The sequence below is a fragment of the Aedes aegypti genome, chromosome 1, assembly GCF_002204515.2.
Source record: "Aedes aegypti strain LVP_AGWG chromosome 1, AaegL5.0 Primary Assembly, whole genome shotgun sequence".
NCBI classification, from domain to species: Eukaryota; Metazoa; Arthropoda; class Insecta; order Diptera; family Culicidae; genus Aedes; species Aedes aegypti.
In genome coordinates, this window is record NC_035107.1 from 13,684,996 (window position 1) to 13,706,296 (window position 21,301).

General features: G+C 38.2%; 1 protein-coding gene across 1 annotated transcript in view; it reads right to left on the bottom strand.

The window, feature by feature from the left end:
- The window catches only part of LOC5569473 (histidine-rich glycoprotein), a 37,560-nt gene extending 19,597 nt beyond the window's left edge, over positions 1-17,963 (bottom strand). The window contains exon 1 of the mRNA XM_001658509.2: positions 17,666-17,963. The gene's annotated coding sequence lies outside the window, so the exon portion shown is untranslated. The remainder of the gene's footprint in view (positions 1-17,665) is intronic.
- Between the last annotated feature and the right edge of the window lie 3,338 nt (positions 17,964-21,301).

Genomic DNA, 21,301 nt, shown 5'->3' on the forward strand with positions numbered 1-21,301 from the left:
TGATTGGTACTAAGATTCGTTCAGGAATTATGCTAAAAATTATAGGTAAATTTTCCTAAGATATCTTCCAAAGAATTTCCCCAATCATTTTCCAGGAATATCTTCAAAAAACAAATCAAGGATTTTTTTTCGGAAATTATTGATGGAATTTTCAAAAAAATCCGAAATATATTCCAGAAGGAAATCTCAAAAAAAAAGCATCTGATGATACTCAATTTAGTTTGAAAGTAACCCTTGATGAACTCGCACAAAGTTCTCTGAAAGACTTTTTGAACTCTTGAGGAAGCCTCGAAGAATTTCGTAAGTAAATTGCTAAAATGATTGGAATTACTAGTATATTTAATGTAGTATAAACTGTAGTGTGGAACCTCAGATGAACATTTGAAGAAGCTATGGGGATTTTAGTTGAAAAAAATATGCGAGAAATTGTTTGGAAGAACTGCAAACACCATTTCACATGAAATGTAGGAGACATATTTAGAGAAATTTCTGAAGGAGCTTCAGGATGAATCCCAGGTCAAATTTGAATAGGAATTCCTGGAAGAGTATTAATTATATATCCTCAGATAATCTCAGGGGGAATTTTAGCAGCAACTCATGAAGAAAATGTTGATGAATGCTTGAAGGAATCAATAAAATTCCTGAAAAAATGACTGGAGGAACTGGTTTAGGAATTCTCGTACATCTTCCTGGAAAAATCACCAAATAAATTTCTTGAAGGACTGTAGAATGTTTTTTTTTTCCTTAAGATAACTACTGTAGGACACTTTGGAAGATCTTCTATTGCTACAACTGGGGAAATCAAATAGTGTTTTAGTGGTCGTTGATTTCCTGTAGAGACATTTATGGAGGAGATCCTAGAAGTATACCTGAAAAGACATTTGTATTAATCACAAGAAGAATTCCTTAAGTTTTACCTTGAGGATTCTGAAAGGAAATTCCTGAAAAACCTGTGAAAAAACGCATAATAGTCTCTGAAGGTATCTCTGGTACCTCGTGAAGCAAAATTCACTGCAAGCAGAATAAAGACAAAAGTGACTTTAAAGACATTTTTTCCTGAAATAGAGACTTTCAAAACCTACCATAAAAAATAGAGACTATACTTCTACAATTAGATCTACTACCAGTCTTGAATGTGTACAAACCAGTGAATCAATTGTCACCCAACACGCAGCAACAAAGACAGTGTAACGTCCATTTTTGAACATCGTTCGTGATTGCGCCCTTCAGCATAATCGCCTTTCGTCAAAGCATAAATCCAATTAGGCCCCTCGACCGAGTCCAATTGAAAAACCCTCTGTCAAATTCGCCTGTTTGTTTTGCTTTTTGTTGGAAACTCAAGACCAACAATTGAAAAGGCTCCAAGTCCAAAATGTAAACAAATCGGTTTTCTGCTGATTTCAGTGTATAAGAGCCTATTCTTACTAAAACATACATTTAAAAATATGCATAAAAGTTGAAAAAATAAAATTAGTTTAAAAGGCCCCATCTCATTTTCCGCTAACCAGGACATTCATTGCAAATGCGGCCTTTTCTCAAAAAGGCCTCATTTCTATATCTGACGGAAACCGAGTTGAGGCCTATTGAACAAACATCAAAATTGCAATGTATATTGCGAAAAACGTACCAAATTCACTAAGTAAATGCGGGTTATACTACGGAGCGACTGCTCCTTGTATTATTTTACACAGTGGTTGTCTAAATGGCGAAAATTATCAAGTTTTCCGTCGGGCTCCGGTAGACTGATGTATTTTGTATCATACTACCAAATCATACCTGTGTCAGCCTGTCTGTACTTCACAACTTATCAACAAAAACACGATTTGGTTTCAATTGCATGAAAAATAACGTTCAATTGAACCAATATTTCCGTACATTTTCTCGACGACATACTCGCGTAGCACATACATAATGTTCATGGATGACGAAGGATTCAATCAATCACATATTTCATCGACCGCACGAATCTTCTCTTGCTGTAGGGATCTCCATGTACCTTACTTCACCACTTAACACTCTTCTACGCTTCAATTTTCTTATTTAATCATCAATTTTTAATGATTTTCAAAAGGCCACACCTGAAGATGATGAAAAAACAAGCCACAACTAGAAGGCCTCAACACATTTTAGAGTAAACAAAGGCGTCAACTCACAGGCCTCATCAGCGTCTATGGGCACAAATCAAAAGGGCTCAAAAGCTATTGATGAAATAAAAGCCTCATTTTCTTCAACTCGTTTTTTTAATAGAATTTTTGCCTAAAATGATAGTAATGAATATTCATTGCTATAAATCAATTAGTTCAGCGATTTTTTTCTGCAAAATAAAAAAATACACAATGCTTAAATTTATGATATACAATTGATTTATTGCATTACAAAACAAGATTGCATTTTTCTCATTGTTTACATTTTGGAGATGAGGCCTTTTCAATTGTTAGTCCTGAACTGTTTCAGTTGCGCCCTTCTGCTCGAATTTGTTTTTTTTTTGTTTTTTCAAAGAAAGGCTCTAATTCATGTGAAAAAATACTATTTATCAATGGTAAAATCACCCCGTAGCTTTCAGCGCACAGGAATATCCCGCTTGGCTAGAGAAGCCGTTGTCAGGAGTAGCCCACGGTAAGTTTTCTAACATCCCATCGTCGATCGGATGCCATCAACATTTTTGCAGATATCTTCAACAGAATTCTGTTATGTTATGTTTTTATTTTCAGCTAATTGTATTCCCATTACTTCTGAATAACGTTCTGCGCCGGAGGATAAACTGGTAAACCGCCTTTGCAGCTTCTTTTTTTTTTCATCATCAAAATGCAATGTCAAAATTCATATTTTTTTTGTACACTATAAAAATAATAATATTCATCATAAATGGGTAACACGAGCCCCTAAAATCAATATTTTTCGAATTATGAATATAGTGGCTTAAGTCAATGTCAAAATTCATATTTTTTTTTGTACACTATAAAAATAATAATATTCATCATAAATGGGTAACACGAGCCCCTAAAATCAATATTTTTCGAATTATGAATATAGTGGCTTAAGTGTCCGGTACCCCCTACATGTTTTAAAAAGTAAGATTTTTCAACAAAACGGTCATAACGAGTAAAATTAATACTTTAGAATGCGGTTAAGATTCTACAGCAATATACTGTGTTGCATTGAATTGCCGGACGCTTCGAAAGCCGGACACTGGTCTTTTACATGGTGTTTCTGGACCAAATTCCGATTTTTTTTCCGCTTAGAATCCGTAATTAAGATGTCTTCTACATTCTCCATGCATAAAAGTTGCCGAAACTAGAATTTTCGGGTGATTTAATGCTGGTGTCCGAGCTTCGAAGCATCCGGACACTACAAATCAACACGGTAAAGAAATTTTGAACAAGCTTTTTAATTTACTCTTTTCTGTATGAAAGGATGATATTTCAGCAAATTTGACATAAATAGATAGAGTGACCTAGTGTCAGAGATTGGTGAAATTTTATCAGTGTCAGATTTGACCTTTTATGGAATAAAATATCCAGAAACCTAAAAAAACTGTAAAATTACTCGAATTTGACTATAATTGCATCACTTTGTGAATGTTGCGTAAAATAAATCATGTGTATAAAATACTTGAAATGTCGTACACAATCCATGCTATAATTGAATTTTGACTGAATTGTTCTCAATCAAGTCGAACATATAAAAGGTTGCTGTTGCAATCAAGACTATATGAATCGGTGGTAGGTTATTTGGCATAAAGTCGTTTGGCATAATGCCGTTTGGCATAAAGTCGTTTGGCATACTGGTCATTTGGCATAAATTCGTTTGGCATAATGATCGTTTGGCATAATGGTCGTTTGGCATAATAGTCGTTTGGCATAATGAGTCTGAAACCAAGAATTTCTCGATTTTTCGTGTTTACGTTTCTAATGAATCTTTCTGATGACATCAGGCTTGTTCTGGAGTCAATGAATACAAAATAACACTTAGTTCAACAATCATTCGGTCTTGAATAAGTTTAAGCATATTGGGAAAGTTATTGCCAATAGCATTTTATTATTTATCCAGAAATTACCCTTCTTTCAAATATTAATTCTCCTTTTAAGTTTGGCTATTGGAACAAATTTTTGCACTGAAGATATATATTTAGCACAAATTTACCCTTTTTGATTGTTCTATTTTTTTTCTAAATATGATGTAATCATAATTATAGGTATGAAAACTGTTGATTTTAAATTTCAAAAAATTCTCCAGTTCTCCGAATATCCCGTTTCCCGACTAGCCGACTTCCCCGAAAAGTTTTTAGCACTCATAATTGTCGTAACTTTATACATTTCAGGGTGGTGAACGAACTGGTCATCTAATATGCACCCTTCTTTATTTAATTGGCGGTTCTTTCGAGTTTTACCGTCCTCAGCATTTTTGCCAAAATGTGTATAGCGGAGAATGACAGAATACTTCCTTCTTTTGACTGTTTATCTTTTTCGTCACCACTTTTCGGGGAAGCCAGTCATTCGGGGAAATGGCAGTCGGGAAAAGTAGCACAATCACTTCGATGATTCTGAACGCACTTTATATGTCTTTTCGTTTTATTATGCCGCAATAATTTTTGGAGTGCTTCATGAAGCCCAAGCAGGACAGTTCGGTTTTGCGTCGTCCGATAGATTTAGCTCACGGTTTCGCGCGTGTTTTCGTCACTGGAGTTTTTTTTTCTGTTTCGGAGCGTCTTGCTGGGTAGTGCTTCGTGAAGCCCAAGCAGGACAGTTTTTACATTCAGAAATGGAATAGTGAAAAGTGAAAAATGAAAAAGTGATTTGTTTGATTTGTGTCCTCAGTACTGTTGATTTTTGGCTGCCCTAAGTTCACCGAACTCCGGGAATCCGGAAGTGACAGGCAGCACATAAATTTAGAGAATCAATCCGGTGAGTTTGTTCCAGTATGATACTTTTTCTTTTGTGAGCCTTCCGGATCGTTTTTGTCCGCGTCGTGGAACTTCTGATCGTTTCTTGAACGGACAATGTTAAAATAATTATGTTCAGATTGCGCATTCTGTCCGGGCGGGTGTTACGCAACTAACAATCGGTTGTGGATGCTTTTTAACCGTTCGATGACCCTGGCTTTTCGTATAATTTTGAGCAGAAAAACCGACTGTGTTATCCTAGGGTGTTTAGTTCGAACGCGCTTCCTTTCGTTTTTCGATTATCTAAAAATACAGTACCACCCAGTACAGTTTTTCAATGGGCACAGTAAAGTTTTTCAATAGGCGTGATTTTTTTTTTACGCGTATCGTTATTTTATACAATCCGATGATCCTGGAGGGATCGGTTTTGCTTTTTACTGGTTATTGAGCAAAAATATTACTGCACAATCGTGCTGGCGGATTCTTGTGGTGAGGCTGCCATGGCAACGGGTGAGCACGGCACCGCTCAAACGTCAGATTAGTGAACTGGTTCATAATGAGTAGATATGTGTGAGAAGCTGTTGTCTACACTGAACGAAAGCTTCTGCCGTCAAAGGAATGATTTGTAATTTACATTGGTCCCAAACACCATATTCTTCAATTTAAATGAATATGAAGGAATATGCTGCATCCATCGTCAATTGAATAAAAATCATCCAATTCTAAGATGAAGTCCAATCTATTTTCGTATGACTATAATCAGGTAGTTGAGTTATGCTTATCAAAATGAATAACATCGGACTTTTGACGGATTGTAATTTCTGCTATGACCCAAATCGAAAATCATTCAATTATTGTCTTAACAATCATACAGAAGATTAATGAGTAGTGTGTGATCCTTTGACCGTGACGCTTGCTCCTGCGGGGGCAGGTGATGCGGTCAGAATCGATCATGTTACGTGTGTAGTGTAGTGAAAGTGTGTAGTATTTTGCGGTAAGCACAGTGCTGCGACGGGAGAAACAGCGTTACATCCTGGTAAATTCATTCTTTATTATTATTTACTTACCTATTACGCTATGAAACTAAATACGTGCCAGGGTCGAAAATTTAATTTTCGATTCGGGAAGTGTAAAAACATTTTAGATATCCATTTGATATCTGGGTGTTTTTATGCGGGGCTTACTGTATATGAAAATGACCTCAGAATGTGTGTGTATTTACTGCCATTCTTGAAATGGGTCGTTGGAATTTCAGTAGAGCTATCACCTTTCATCTCCTGGGCTAAAATTGTCTGCAGATATAAAGATATCGAAGGGTATCAATAAATACATGCATACAATTTTCTTCCATAAAAGCACTGCCGGTCAGTGGGAGGTGGATTGTATACACACACACACACACACACACACAATCATACAGAAGATTAATGATCGTAGATAGAAAATCATCCTTGTTGACAGTTTAAGTTTAATGGCGGCAGCAGCGTGATCACTTCGAAACTTCTTCGTGAAATCTACAGGTAATTGCACTTTACGATGGTATAATCAACATTTATATCGTTTCATAGCATTTGTTCACTCTTAAAGGCTCGATTCAACGGGTGCCTAAACTACAAACTGCTTAACGTTCAACGCTCCGTCATTGTAATCATCGTCATCATCGAAATTTCAAAAGCAGTTTTTCTGTTCAAAACTCAAACTTATTCGATGAAAATGTGTTCACTGTGTTTCGGTTGGAGAATAGAACACAGTGAACACATTTTCCTGTAAATTTTCTTGATTTTGAATGAAAAAACTGCTTTCGAAAATTCTGAAATCAATGACGGATCCTGCCCCCTTAAGTTCGAGGATTTCGGTTCCAGAATCAACAACTCTTAGCATGTACGCTTCAGCATCTTTTCCAGCAACTAAGAACAGTTATTGTGTTATGACCACTTATTTGTTACAGTGCCAATAAAACTGCATAGAAATGGGGAAAATTCGACTATCTGTTTTATTTATTTGTTTTAAATTATAAACTACCATGCAATGAGGTTTGTTTACATCATTGAATGATAATCATTCGATTTGTTGCAGCTTCTAGAGGGATTGAAATCATATCAAGATTAGATGATTTTCATTCGGGGCGATATGTAAACAGATGATTTCAACGCAGATGAAAATCATCCTGAATGTGTCTGAAAATAGGTATGGGGCTCGGATGAGGCAGAAATCATTCAATATGTTGCGGGAGATTTCGTTCAGTGTACAGCGAGAGAAACAGCAAGACCTCTCGCTTTGGCAATTATTGCCCATTACACGGCGACATAATCAGAGACAGTTCGGTTTTGCGTCGTCCGATAGGTTTTGCTCACGGTTTCGCGCGTGTTTTCGTCGCCGGAGGTGTTTTTTTTTCTTCCTGTTTTGGAGGCTCGTCCGATAGATTTTGCTCACGGTTTTGCGCGTGCTCTCGTCGCTGGAGATTTTTTTCCCCTGTTTTGGAGCGTCTTGCTGGGTAGTGCTTCGTGAAGCCCAAGCAGGACAGTTCGATTTTGCGTCGTCAGATAAGTTTTGCTCACGGTTTCGCGCGTGTTTTCGTCGCCGGAGATTTTTTTTCCTATTTCGGAGCGTTTTGCTGGGTAGTGCTTCTTGAAGCCCAAGCAGGACAGTTCGGTTTTGCGTCGTCCGATAGGTTTTGCTCACGGTTTCGCGCGTGTTTTCGTCGCTGGAGTTTTTTTTTTTCTGCGCGTATCTATAATTTATACAATCCGATGACTCTCGAGGGATTGGTTTTGCTTTTTACTGGCTATTGAGCAAAAATATTACTGCACAATCGACAAGCATTTCGCGAAATACTATTTATACTATAAATAAACTATTGTTTTCTCTTATGATTGCCGGCATTCAAAAGATTAAATTGAAAACACTTAAACAACAAATGTTTATGGTCTATCGCCAGCTTTCTAGGCGAATCCTGACAATATACCCTCCCCAACCTCCAACTCCGTAGCACTTATGAGGGTGTCGCTGAGTCGGTGGCCTCTCATTAAGTAAGTGCTACATCAACATTTCCTTCCCCTATCCCAAGTTACGGTAAAGATGGGCGTGGCCGGGAATAGTGATATTCATGCTTTTAGTATTCTTGTTTATGATTTGAACAAGGTATACTCCCCTGCCTTGTTCCTGAAAGTAGTCAGGATGAGATTATTAAAAAGAAACATGAATGTTGCTAGTATCCAATCTACGAAGTATACCGTAACTACGCTAACGCTAACGCTACGCTAAAAATATTACTGCACAATCGACAATCATTTCGCGAAATACTATTTATACTATAAATAAGCTATTGTTTTCTCTTTTGATTGAAGGCATTCAAAAGATTAATTTGAAAACGCTTAAACAACAAATATTTTTATTCTATCGCCAGCTGTCTAGGCGAATCCTGACAATATACCTTCCCCAACCTCCAACTCCGTAGCACTTATGAGGGTGTCGCTGAGTCGGTGGCCTCTCATTAAGTAAGTGCTACATCAACATTTCCTTCCCCTATCCCAAGTTACGGTAAAGATGGGCGTGGCCGGGAATAGCGATATTCATGCTTTTAGTATTCTTGTTTATGATTTGAACAAGGTATACTCCCCTGCCTTGTTCTTGAAAGTAGTCAGGATGAGATTATTGAAAAGAAACATGAATGTTGCTAGTATCCAATCTACGAAGTATACCGTAACTACGCTAACGCTAACGCTAACGCTATTATGCCGCAATAATTTTTGGCGTCTATTCTTCTATTGGATTAATTATAAATTTTTCCTTTTTTAAAAAATAGGCTGTTCTTTCTATTCATACTGTTTAAAATTTTATTATTTAGTATTACCTAATGCTAGATGTTAACCATTTTTATATTTTGCTGTTTTATCAATTCTTGCCAGATGTGTTGTTCGAATGGTAATTACTCTAGAACAAGCCAATATTCAACATATACTTTTTTGGGCGAACGCGTGATCTCCCTCCGAGATATGCTGGAAAATGAGCGTACAAATTTTCCCTTCTCTCGATAATAGACGGCGTTTTTGATGTACACTTCCAAAATAAGAATTTATATTGAATAGTGGAAAAATTTTGCCACAAATATATTTTTTAAAGATGTGTTGTTCATTTGAGCTATGCTGTGAACAGATATTTTTGCGTTAGAGCCTTAAACATTTAAAACGAAAAATATACGGCTCTCGTAAAAAGGCTATTTTGGCATTAAGTCGCATTGATACTATCAATTTGATAGATCTTTGGATTAGAGCTTTTGATATATTGCAAAAAAAAATCCATTCTTTTATCAAGTTTTTTTTATAGAGTGTTACGTCCAAACTGGGACAGAGCTTGATCTGCAGCGAAATATTCTATGAGGATTCCCTTGATGAATAACTGCGAAATTTCTTTGCCAATTTACTGTTTTCATATATGTACACCCGATTCTGTTTTTGCACGGATTTTTTTTACACGGCCGTGCAAAATAAGTTTCCATACATTTTTTCCGCCAAAACCTTATTTTTGCATGAAACGTCGAGAAATGGTGTTACTTTTTTTGCACGGTTTTTGAAATTTTGAACTGAAAACTTTTTTTGCACGGTACGCATCCCCCGTGCAAATCGGGTGAATATCGCAACAAGCTCAAAGATACTCTATGTTCTGAGATGTAGCGACCCGTCACGAGTTTTTTTTAGAAATGCTCTCTAATGTCACAACAATATTTAAAATTCTTAGCTTGGAAAAACTCTGAACGAACACCACGCTTGTTTAGAACCTACCTTTTTTTTGCTATGGGCTCGGTGGTGTTGATCTCGATAAAAGCTTAAAAATGCCTTTATTTATCCTAAGTCAATCATTATGCCAAACGGCCATTATGCCAAACGGCTATTATGCCAAACGACCATTATGCCAAATGACTTTATGCCAAACGGCTTTATGCCAAACGACCTTATGCGAAACGACTTTATGCTAAACGGGGTACAATCATATGAATCATCGAGACTTGGATATTTAACAATAGCCAAGATTTTTTTTTTTTCATTTTGTTGCATATATTTCCATTTTATGAACTTCAATGAAAGGCGTTTTTGAAGCCATGAGCAAATTGATAAACTATTTAATCAATTTGTGTAGAAATTTTCTGATTTCCTACTTTTATCATTAGAAAAATGGTCCTATCGCAACTGGTTACAGTATGCTTTTGAATACTCAATTTGATTTTTGTAACTGTGAAGGGACAAACGATTGTCTAGCGTTGCTTTAATAAGATACCAAACTAGTCTTTGCGGACAAGGAGGAATAGCTTTCAGGAAAGCACATGAGTTCCACTCTCGGGCAACTAACAACTCCCAGAATTAACTGTATGAGCCTTCCCAACCCAAGTAGCACTGGTAACAAATGCAATATTTTAGAAAAATAAAACAAATTACATTGCCGTTGCATTTCAGATAATGTGTAGCATATCTTATTGATGATTTTCAATTTTGGTTACTGAACTATTACATTGTAACTTACGCTTTGTTTACATTACATAGGTGTTGCATTTTTACTTGCATGTAACTTAACCTAGAGCTGTCAAAATGAATAAGTAACATTGAAATTGAATCTGTGGTTACAAAGAAACAAATATCACGCTAGGTTACATACAGATTGCTAAGTCACATGTGTGTAACAGCATGAAGTTTGTTTACCATTTGTAATAGGGGAAGAGGTGAAAAAATGAACAGGATGGTAAAATAAACACCAAACTTGTTACGCATGAACAATAAATTTTAATAATTTTTATTACGCACGGATGATTTAGAGCATAAATAAGAGTGTTTTTGTTGATACGGAGATAAATTGTCAGAACCACGTTCGGAAATTAAAACTGATGTAATTTTAGGCACGGAGATGTTGAGGTTTTTCAATGAGGTAAATATCGTAATGATATGATGTCGAAGCAGAAACCTTTAGAACTGTTTTCGAAGGGATTATAATCATTCATAGATGTTTTTTTAGGACTGTAATATAAAAATTCAAAAATGTTTGTTTTGCTCGTGTGTTTTACCACCAACATAAAATGAACATTTCCATAATATTTTAATGACGATGAAAGTATGTGAAAATTTTGCTGTCTTAGTCTTAATTCGTGTCGCTGCGTTAATTAACATCTCTATTGTTGATGTTGTGCGATAGAACTAGTTATAATTAATAAACAAATTAATAAATGAAGGACAATTTCTGCGAGTAAACATATCACAGAACATCGAGTTACATTTGTAATGTTCTCTTTACTACTTTTGTGGGGAACGCCAATCTTTGAGCTGATGACACGGAATGACGAGTATTCGTTTAAGGGGGCAGGATCCGTCATCAACTCGATAATTTTTAAAAGCAGTTTTTTCGTTCAAAATCATGAATATATTCATGTGTTCACTGTATTTTATTCTCCAACCGAAACACAGTGAACACATTTTCGACGGGTAAATTTCAGTTTTGAACAGAAAAATGGCTGTTGAAGTTTCGATGATTACGATGACGGATCCTTGAACGTTAAAGTGTTTGGGTCCTCTAGACAATCCGTAATCAAACTTCAACGTTCCACCGCAAAATCGCTAGTGTTTGGAGGTGATGTTTACTTCAAAATTTCGAAATCAACATCTCCAACTTAGTTCTAATACCCTCCGTCCACGAATTATTGTGGCGCGTCGATCGTCGCAAGTTTCTCGTTAAACAGTCAATCCCGTAAATGATTGTGTTTTGTTAAGCTTAATTAGGGGTCATGCACAAATTATGTCACGCTTCAAGGGGGGGAGGAGGTTGAGCCAAGCGTGACAAGCCTTACAAAATTTTCGGAGGACTCATACAAAAAGTGTGACAAAGGGGGGGGGGGGGTCGAAAATGTTGAAATTTAGCGTGGCATAATTTGTGTACCATCCCTTACTTTTAGACGACAGCAGTCAGTGGCTGTCTTCTTTGTTGAAATTTGTTCTGGGATTCCAACTCCCACAGGGTCCACTTATGCACTGTCATAGTTTGTATTACGTGCAATAAATATGTTAAATTTGTCCTTGAAAAACTTATCGAAGGACCTAAACTTTAATCAACTCGTGGGGGCAAAACTCCCACCCCCCTATTTCATAACACCAAAACAGCTGTTGAATTCAAATTCTACCACACGTAATGCCACGCTGAAGTAACGCGCAAATTAGAACCATACAAATGTAAATTTTTCGCATCAGCATGTACCGTAAAACGGGGTAACTTTGATAGTTTTTTAGAAGAAACCTTCAATATTTATGCATTCTGTTTCAAAGAATTACAATTCATATTTATAAAACAAGTACTGACATCTTAGCTATAGATTGCACTTGATATATTGCCAACATATTTATTCTGAATGGATATATTATTTTTCATATAATCGAAAGTAGGTTTTTTGTTTTGGGGTAACTTTGATAATGGAGTATAAATCGAACAAACTTGAAGGAATTACGTAACATTTGTAGGGTGTTGCATACTTCTGGGCGTTTAACTCTATATGGAAATTTCTGACTTTGATTACGAAAATGGTCTCAACTTGTAAAAATGGCTTTCGCAAAGAGATTTGAGACCGAATTCATGTTCTACTATAACTAGGCTGTCATGGATAAGTGACGAACTCATTATGACTTAATCAAAAAGTGATCGTAGAACAGATTGTTTGTAAGCGTCGCAAAAATGCTAAAATGTTGTAAATTTTTAATATTTGCATAAAAATCCTCAAATGCACTTGATTCCAACGAAAATAGCTTTGACATGAAGTGTCATACTAATACTCTTTACTTTTGCATTTGTTTTTCTTAACTGATTGACAGAAAGTTCGTTATTTTGTTTAATATGTTGTATGTTTCGCACTATCAAAGTTACCCGCATTATCAAAGTTACCCAGAATCGATGAAGAGAAATCACTCATGTTAGTTAGGCCCTATTGAAGTGACAGCACAGACATGCACAAGGGGCTACCATTAACAACGCGGTTATTTTTTCCCAATTTTAGACTCACCTTCCCCCTAGTAGTCATTTGTCCATACACAAAATTTATAATTTGTATGGACCGTGGTCATTGGGCAGAATCTCTCCCTCCCCCAATAAATGACTACGTGGTTTATGTATGACCCATAAGCACGCATTTTTTCAATTGATTTATTAACCCTAGAAATACTCAAATGAATGGATGTTGTTTCTACTATTTGATAGAGAACATATTTGTATATCCGATTATAATAAAAAAAGCATGTTTTTCACATCTAAATCGCTATTTTCCTTATCATGGGCATATTACCCTCAGTCCCTAATATTGGCACAAATTGATCAATTTCTAAATTAAATTCGTTGTTTCACCTCAGGACGCAAGATTGCATTACTTTCTAGCGTCTTGTAGTAAAAAATTGTTAACAAACCCGCATCTTGTCACCTTTATTGACAGAAGAGAGGATCGATGAAGAGAAATCGATCATGCGACTTGCGCCCTTATTATAGTACACGCTTAAATCAAGCGTGTGCTAGAATAAGGGCGTAAGTCGCATGATCGATTTCTCTTCATCGATCCTCTCTTCTGTTAATAAAGGTGACAAGATGCAGATGTGTTGGCATTTTTTCACTCCAGACCGCTTGGCAACGATGCAATCTTGCGTCCTGAGGTGAAAAAATGCCGACAAACTTACGTCGTGTCACCTTTATTCGCAGAAGAGAGGATCGATGAAGAGAAATCTGACGGGGTTGTTAGTCTAATGACTATCGCTTCTGCTTCTCAAGCAGGAGGTCGTGGGTTCAATCCCAGGCCAGTCCCTTTCTCATCTCTGTAACGTTCTACCTAATAGCTATCTTTCTCTATCTCTCTGCGCCGTTATGACGCAAACATTATCGGTTCTATCTATCGCTAGAACTAAATATATCGACTTAACCGCTTAACACAGTGGTACCCATACGGTCGAATACCCCCATCCATCACTAACAAAACACTCCTATTTCCAAGGTAGCTGTGGGAAATGCAGGAGATTCTTTGATTTGATGAAGCTCGTTACTGTTGAGTTAGGGTCCAATATATTTTATAATATATTTAACAAACATTTCGTTATATTAGAGGATTTTTTGATTATTCGTTGTTAGGAAATAGATTTCAATAAAGATGATAAAGAAAATATATTAATTCGAAATGAATCATCGTTAATATTATTCAATTTCAAATCATTTTAGCAAACAGTGACCAGATACATAAAATATTACACTTGAAATATTAGGAATGTTTGAAAAAAAATAGCGATTTTATACAAATACAATGATCTCTATTAATATTTCAGTTGAATTTCATTATTGTTTCCATACTGAAATAATCTTACACAACCTATAATGAAAAAGTTAAATAATAAAAATTCTTCAAATTACCGAGTTATTAAGAAAATTGAATGATAGGGCAATTTTGATAACACTCGAATCTATTATCCTCATTAATATTCAGGCTATTCCATCAAGAGCATTGATATATCAAAACAAATGATGAGGTGATAGGGTGGAGATCTCCTGCAACATTGAAGGCATAATTCACGGAATAAATATTTTGTTTTAAATGTAGTGTTTTGCCAAGAAGAGCATATATTATTTTGTTGAAGAAATAAAGCCCCAACCGAAAATATGGATAAAACTAAAACGCCTGACTTTATGTCATGTTCACAAATGGCAAAAAATGTACTCCAAGTAGTTAGAGCATTGATTTTAAATCAATGTATTAAACTTTTTTGTTTATTAATAAATTTATTAATTTAGACACGAATATAATATAATATTCAAATAATTATTCAAAGCTTCAAAACATCTGTTTGATTGCATTTATCAAGAAAATCTAAAGTATCATAGATATTTTTCAATCTTGTCATATGAATGTTTTGAAGCTTAATCATAATTTTATAACCCAAGTTTATAAGTAAAAAATTAAAGAAGTTTGATAAAACTAAATTCTATGCAATTTTTTTCAGCGCCTTTCTTTTAACGGACTTGATTCAAAATGCTACGTCCACTAGCTAGGACCCCTCCCTCCCCTCGTCACACTTCGTCACAAATACGTGAAGACCCCCCTCCCACCTAAAAAGCTACGTCATTTATGGACGACCCCTTAGGGGATTTTTGCACATTATTTGATGATTTATCGCAAATTCATCGTTTTTTTCCATTAAAAGCAAGACGATATCGTTTAGGTGTTCATTTTAATATCCCTTTCCCTATTGACAGCAGTGTAATTTATAGGCAGTTTCAGTATAGTTACACATCAGTTTCAAAATAACATAAGATTTCTGGGTAACTAATGTGTAACAAATGAGTAACGTGCTGACAGTGGTCCACACTACATGTCAAAAGTTTTCATACGTATTGTGAATTTTGATATAAGAACTTTACATAAGGCTCGACTTTTTGCGCTTATTCGGTTACATAGCAGTATTTTTCCATGTTGCAAATTCATCATATTGTAACTATAGAATATGTTAAGTAGCCGTTGCTGTAAGCTACTTCTAACAATATGTGCTGCTTGGGAATGTCGTTTGCTTTATAATGTTGGTGTTTCAGATATTGACAACAGTTTGGAAGAAATTTGCACTCTTAGACAAATTGCAAATGATGCTCTAGTCTCTGTAAATAGCCCTGAACGGAAATATTGCAAACACCACAGCAAAATTTCTTTGATAATCTTCCCATATGCGCTAGTAATTTAGGGATTGAAGAAAATATTCAAAATTATGGTAAATTCTAAGATCTTAGTACAAACTGCACTGTTCAAACAAATTCTATGGATTTACGTCAAAACTGATAAACAAATTACTATTTCCAAAAAAGTATATTAAATTCTGAGCTCTTAGTAAGAATTGCTATATTTAGACAAAACAATTAAAAAATTAATACAACATCTGTACAACATGTGTTTGGTTAAATAGTATTTTCAGTACCGTGATAGTGAAATTAAAAAAAAAAATGAATTACCGAATATTTTCATCTTTTCAAGATCATTCCAGGACATAGATCACTATAACTTTGACAGTATCAGTCCAGGAAGTTGTGACAGTTTGCTGAATTAAACCATAGAAGAGTTTCAAGGTTTTTGATAGAATATGTGGTTTTCATTAGCGAATAGAAGGATTTTCATTGAAATTGAAAAAAATCAGAAAAAAAATCGTTACGATAAAACATTACAATCTCATGTCATATTAATTCTAATAGAGGTCGTAAAGTATTGCAATTTAAATTTAAAATCATTAATGTAAAACATAATTCATTCCACTTCTCGGAAGACACTCTTGATCAAGGGGGCCGGATCATTTTCCCCCTTGGCATCTCCCCCCAAATCCGGGCCTGATCATCATAAAGGATACAATCTGCAACAGGATTTCCTAAAAGAGCTTAATCCTAACTGGATTGGACTCAATTGAATGAAGTTGCCCTGAGAATTATAAAAATTGAAGTGGAAGACATTTTTCCTTAAAATTGGAAAACATTCGAGCAAATCACCTGGCACCCCTGGTCGCAGGACGAGTTGCGTGTTGCGCCCTAGCTAAATCTCGTAGCAGAAAAAAATATACATGGAACCCGCAGAAATCTGATAGCACAAGCACCACACATCGTCTCTCCCGCAGTTTTCAAAGCACGGTCCGCCGGTGTGCAGCTGTTAATCAACAAGTTTTACATACGGAGAGGTGTTGGTTGGTGCAGCGAGCGCGGTTCACACAGCAAGAAGCAGACCGCCACCGCCGCCGAGAGGAGCTAGTTTGCAAATCCGTTGCTCGCGGCTCCTCCCCCTTTCCCCATTTCTTCCTCCGGCGAAGCTGCTCGGAACGTGTTGCTCCTCCGAGCGCTCGAGAACTGGTGAATAGAAATCTCACACATAAGAAGATATAAGAGGTTCATTATATGCAAAAATTAAAATCTTTTAACACCAGTCGACCAGCTTCGGGCTGAGCTGAACGAACGAGCTCCATTTAGCCTGACACGGAGGGATATCTGGCTCCGAGAGCGGGGAGCCAGAGGAATGTCCAGGCAGGGAGGGCGTGTATAGAAGAGTGTATAAGAGATACACGAAGAGAACTGCGCGCAAAAAACCCCAACGACTAAACACACCGAGAAGAGGTTTAAGCGAAAAAAAATGCCGCGACATACACGGCGACGAAGAATCGAAAAGCGATATCACTACCCTCTTCCGTCAACCCCCCTAGCCCCATCTTCTTCTCTCCGTCAACGTGCCTCGCCTCCCACAGTTCCACCTTTGTCTACCATTCTCCGCCATGCAAAAAGCTGTACTCCCGTCGTACGACCATTCGTTGACCAGTGTTTCTTCGCTTCTCCGCTTGCTACGTTCTCCCAGGCGGCATCCCCCCTTGTTGCCTCGCTCTCTACAATCCAAGGAGGCGGGTGTCTATTTTAGGAAATTATTCCTTACTTAGCTGAAACCAGCTTGTCTCTTTCACTAATGACTGCAGATCAAAGCATCCCGCGGCCTTTCGTTACCAGGACAACACTCTGTTCCCATCGGCCAGTGCCTACTTGACCCCATCGCTACGAACGGCTCCTCATATGGCACAGCTGTGACCTCATCCCCTTTGCACAGAATCACTTCCGTACACATATCACCAACTGTCATCCATCTTCGCCCCACCTCTCCATTTCCAGAAGTTCTTCAGCAATCCACAACCGACAAAAATTTTCCACACTCTTGTTTATCCAACCACACTAATCAATCTCCAATTTCAATCGCATGACCAAGATTTCCTAACTCACTTCACACTGCGCCACCCCAGAGATGAGATTTTGACCCGGCTCCTCCGCACGCTTTTCCTCCGCCGATCGCGCACTGAAACACTCACTCGCGAACACCTATTGCCAGTCGGTTTCGGTAGTTCCTTCAAAATCACCGCCCTTTGTGTGCCGCGCAGGGTCCTCACAGATCGGATCGATCGATTGAATCTCAGCCCGCTGCTGACTAATTAGATATCGTATCGTCGGACGTCGTTCACCGCAGCAGTGAACAAAAAAGCGCACTTTCCTTCTCCACCGTGTACTTCTCAATGGCATCCTGCTGCTGAAAATCTTGAACGACAACGTTGACAATCTGGTTGAGGGGACGTGGCCGGGGCAGGCGCCGAGTGAACAGCAGCAGCGGCGCGGCAGGAACAGCCTCCCTGAGCGAGAGCTCTCTTGTGCGCTCTCTCGCGTGCGAACGGGTGGTTCTCTCTCTCTCTTTGAATTCGCGAGTGTTGCGCGGCGCAGTAGGCCGCGCGAATGGCTCACCTGTTTCGATTTGTTGATCGAGAAGCAAGCAACTCGCGAGGTTTCGCGTTGTGTCACCCCACTTTGAGAGGAGAGCTAAAGTTGGGAGGCTCTTTTGGTTTGGTAATCAACAACACTCCAGTTGCTGATGCTAGTTTGCGAATTTTAAATCTGCTGTGTTTTGCGCTCTCCTCGCAGATCTCTCTCTGTCTCTTTGGCCGCAAGGGGGTTTAGCGCGATCAACATTGTTCAGAAGCGTCGTCCGGGGTTAAGGCTTAGGGATGATACGCGACGTACCAACGGAATTGGGAATCGTTCAACTATGCATGATTTTTCAATTCCCAAAATGTATGCCTTATTTCCCCGAAATGTATGCTTCATTCAGCATGCTTCCCAAATGCTGTTGTAGTGTTCCATCTGCAACTATTTTTCAAAGACCATTGTACTGTTTTAAAAGGCTGTTACCGTGTTACAGAAACAGATATTGTAGTGTTTCCGCTGCCATGAAATATTTGAATGACAGACAGACTCGGGGATATTATTTGGAAAAATCAAAATGGTATATTCAATTGTCAAAGTTACTTGATATTCATGACATCTAACAGCACTGAGCAGAACGACTAGTTAGAGATCGACCATTAATTACGTAAGGGGTTATGGGGTTATGAGGCGAGGGGGTGTTTGGTCAGAGACGTCTTATGTACCAAACAAATTCTTTGGAATTTTCATACAAAAAATCTTACTCTTCATACAAAAAATCTTACTCTTCATTAAAAAATCTTAAAAAAAATCACAAAATTGTCTTACGTAATTAATAGACTACATCTTAAGATGAATATATCTACAAATTGTGCAAAGATTATGAAGAAATGAAGAAATATCTCAAGGGCCATCTTCACACATTCCCCAGTAATCCTTCTTGCTATTCTTTCTATTATTTGCTTGGCAATTCCCTTATTTATGTTCTTGGGAATCCTTTGAAGCAGGACCTAGGATCGAAACGCATTTCCTGACGTAACTTTTCAAAAGGGCCTATGTAACGCTCTTTTTCGATCACGACAGTGCAATGCTGAAGCTTTTGGGAAGTTTTTCACTATGGATCGAAAGACAATATTCTTGGCTAGCGTTTCATACAAAACAACGCAACAGAAGAGGTTAGTGTGACTCAGTTTTCGGACGAAGTAAAGAAACAAAGAAAGCCTCTCAAATTTACGCGAAAAATATATCTTAATGCAAAATATTCAAATGTATTCAAACTGTCAATTCACATATGGCGAAAAAGGGAACCACTACAGCCATAACAGGTACACTCTCCCCACACAAGATTAAGAAAGCATTCTGGAAAATAGTAAGATTAGAAATCGCCCAATGATTTGTTATTATCAACAAGCAGTCCCGGCAAAATTTGTAATGCATCTAAAGAGATTCCAATAGAAATCTGCAAAAAATTGCCTTCAAAATCTTGTAGAGATTCTCTCCGGAATCCGTAAGATATCCTCCGAGATCTGGAAGTTCCTCCGGAATCTGGGAAAGATTCCCTCAGAAATCTGGGAGAGATTCCCTACGGAATCTGGAAGGATTCCCTCCGGAATCTAGGAGAGATTCCCACCGGAATCTGGGAGAAATTCCCTCCGGAATCTGAGAGAGATTCCCTCCGGAATCTGGGAGGAATTTTCTCCGGAATCTGGGAGAGATTCTTTCCGGATTTTGGAAGAGATTCCCTCCGGAATCTGGGAAAGATTCCCTCCGGAATCTGTGAGAGATTCCTTCCGGAATTTTAAAGAGATTCCCTCCGGAATCTGGGAGAGATACCCTCAGGAATCTGGGAAAGATTCCTTCCGGAATCTGAGAGAGATTCCCTCCGGAATCTGGGAGAGATCCCTCAGGAATCTGGGAGAGATTCTCTCCGGAATTTAGGAGAGATTCTCTCCGGAATCTGGGAGAAATTTCTTCCGGAATCTGGGAGAGCTCCCTCAGGAATCTGGGAGAGATTCCCTCCGGAATCTGGGAGAGATTACCTCCAGAATCTGGGAGAGATTCCCTCCGGAATCTGGTAGAGATTCCCTCCGGAATTTAGGAGCGATTCTCTCCGGAATCTGGAAGAAAATTCTTCCGGAATCTGGGAGAATTTCCCTCCGTAATCTGGGAGAGATCCCTCAGAAATCTGGGAGAGATTCCGTCCGGAATCTGGGAAAGATTCCCTCCGGAATCTGGGAGGGATTTTCTTCGGAATCTGAGAGAGATTCCCTCCTGAATCTGGGAAAGATTACCTCCGGAATCTGTGAGAGATTTCTTCCGGAATTTTAGAGAGACTCTTTCAGGAATTTGGGAGAGATTTCCTCCGGAATCTGGGAGAGATCCCTCAGGAATCTGGAAGAGATTCCCTCCAGAATATGGGAGGGATTTTCTTCGGAATCTGGGAGAGATTCCATCCGGAATTTGGGAGAGATTCCCTCCGGAATCTGGGAAAGATTCCCTCCGGAATCTGGGACAGATTCCCTCCTGAATCTGGGAAAGATTACCTCCGGAATCTGTGAGAGATTTCTTCCGGAATTTTAGAGAGATTCTTTCAGGAATTTGGGAGAGATTTCCTCCGGAATCTGGGAGAGATCCCTCAGGAATCTGGGAGAGATTCCCTCCAGAATATGGGAGGGATTTTCTTCGGAATCTGGGAGAGATTCCATCCGGAATTTGGGAGAGATTCCCTCCGGAATCTGGGAAAGATTCCCTCCGGAATCTGGGAGGGATTTTCTTCGGAATCTGGGAGAGATTCCCTCCTGAATCTGGGAAAGATTACCTCCGGAATCTGTGAGAGATTTCTTCCGGAATTTTAGAGAGACTCTTTCAGGAATTTGGGAGAGATTTCCTCCGGAATCTGGGAGAGATCCCTCAGGAATCTGGAAGAGATTCCCTCCAGAATATGGGAGGGATTTTCTTCGGAATCTGGGAGAGATTCCATCCGGAATTTGGGAGAGATTCCCTCCGGAATCTGGGAAAGATTCCCTCCGGAATCTGGGACAGATTCCCTCCTGAATCTGGGAAAGATTACCTCCGGAATCTGTGAGAGATTTCTTCCGGAATTTTAGAGAGACTTTTTCAGGAATTTGGGAGAGATTTCCTCCGGAATCTGGGAGAGATCCCTCAGGA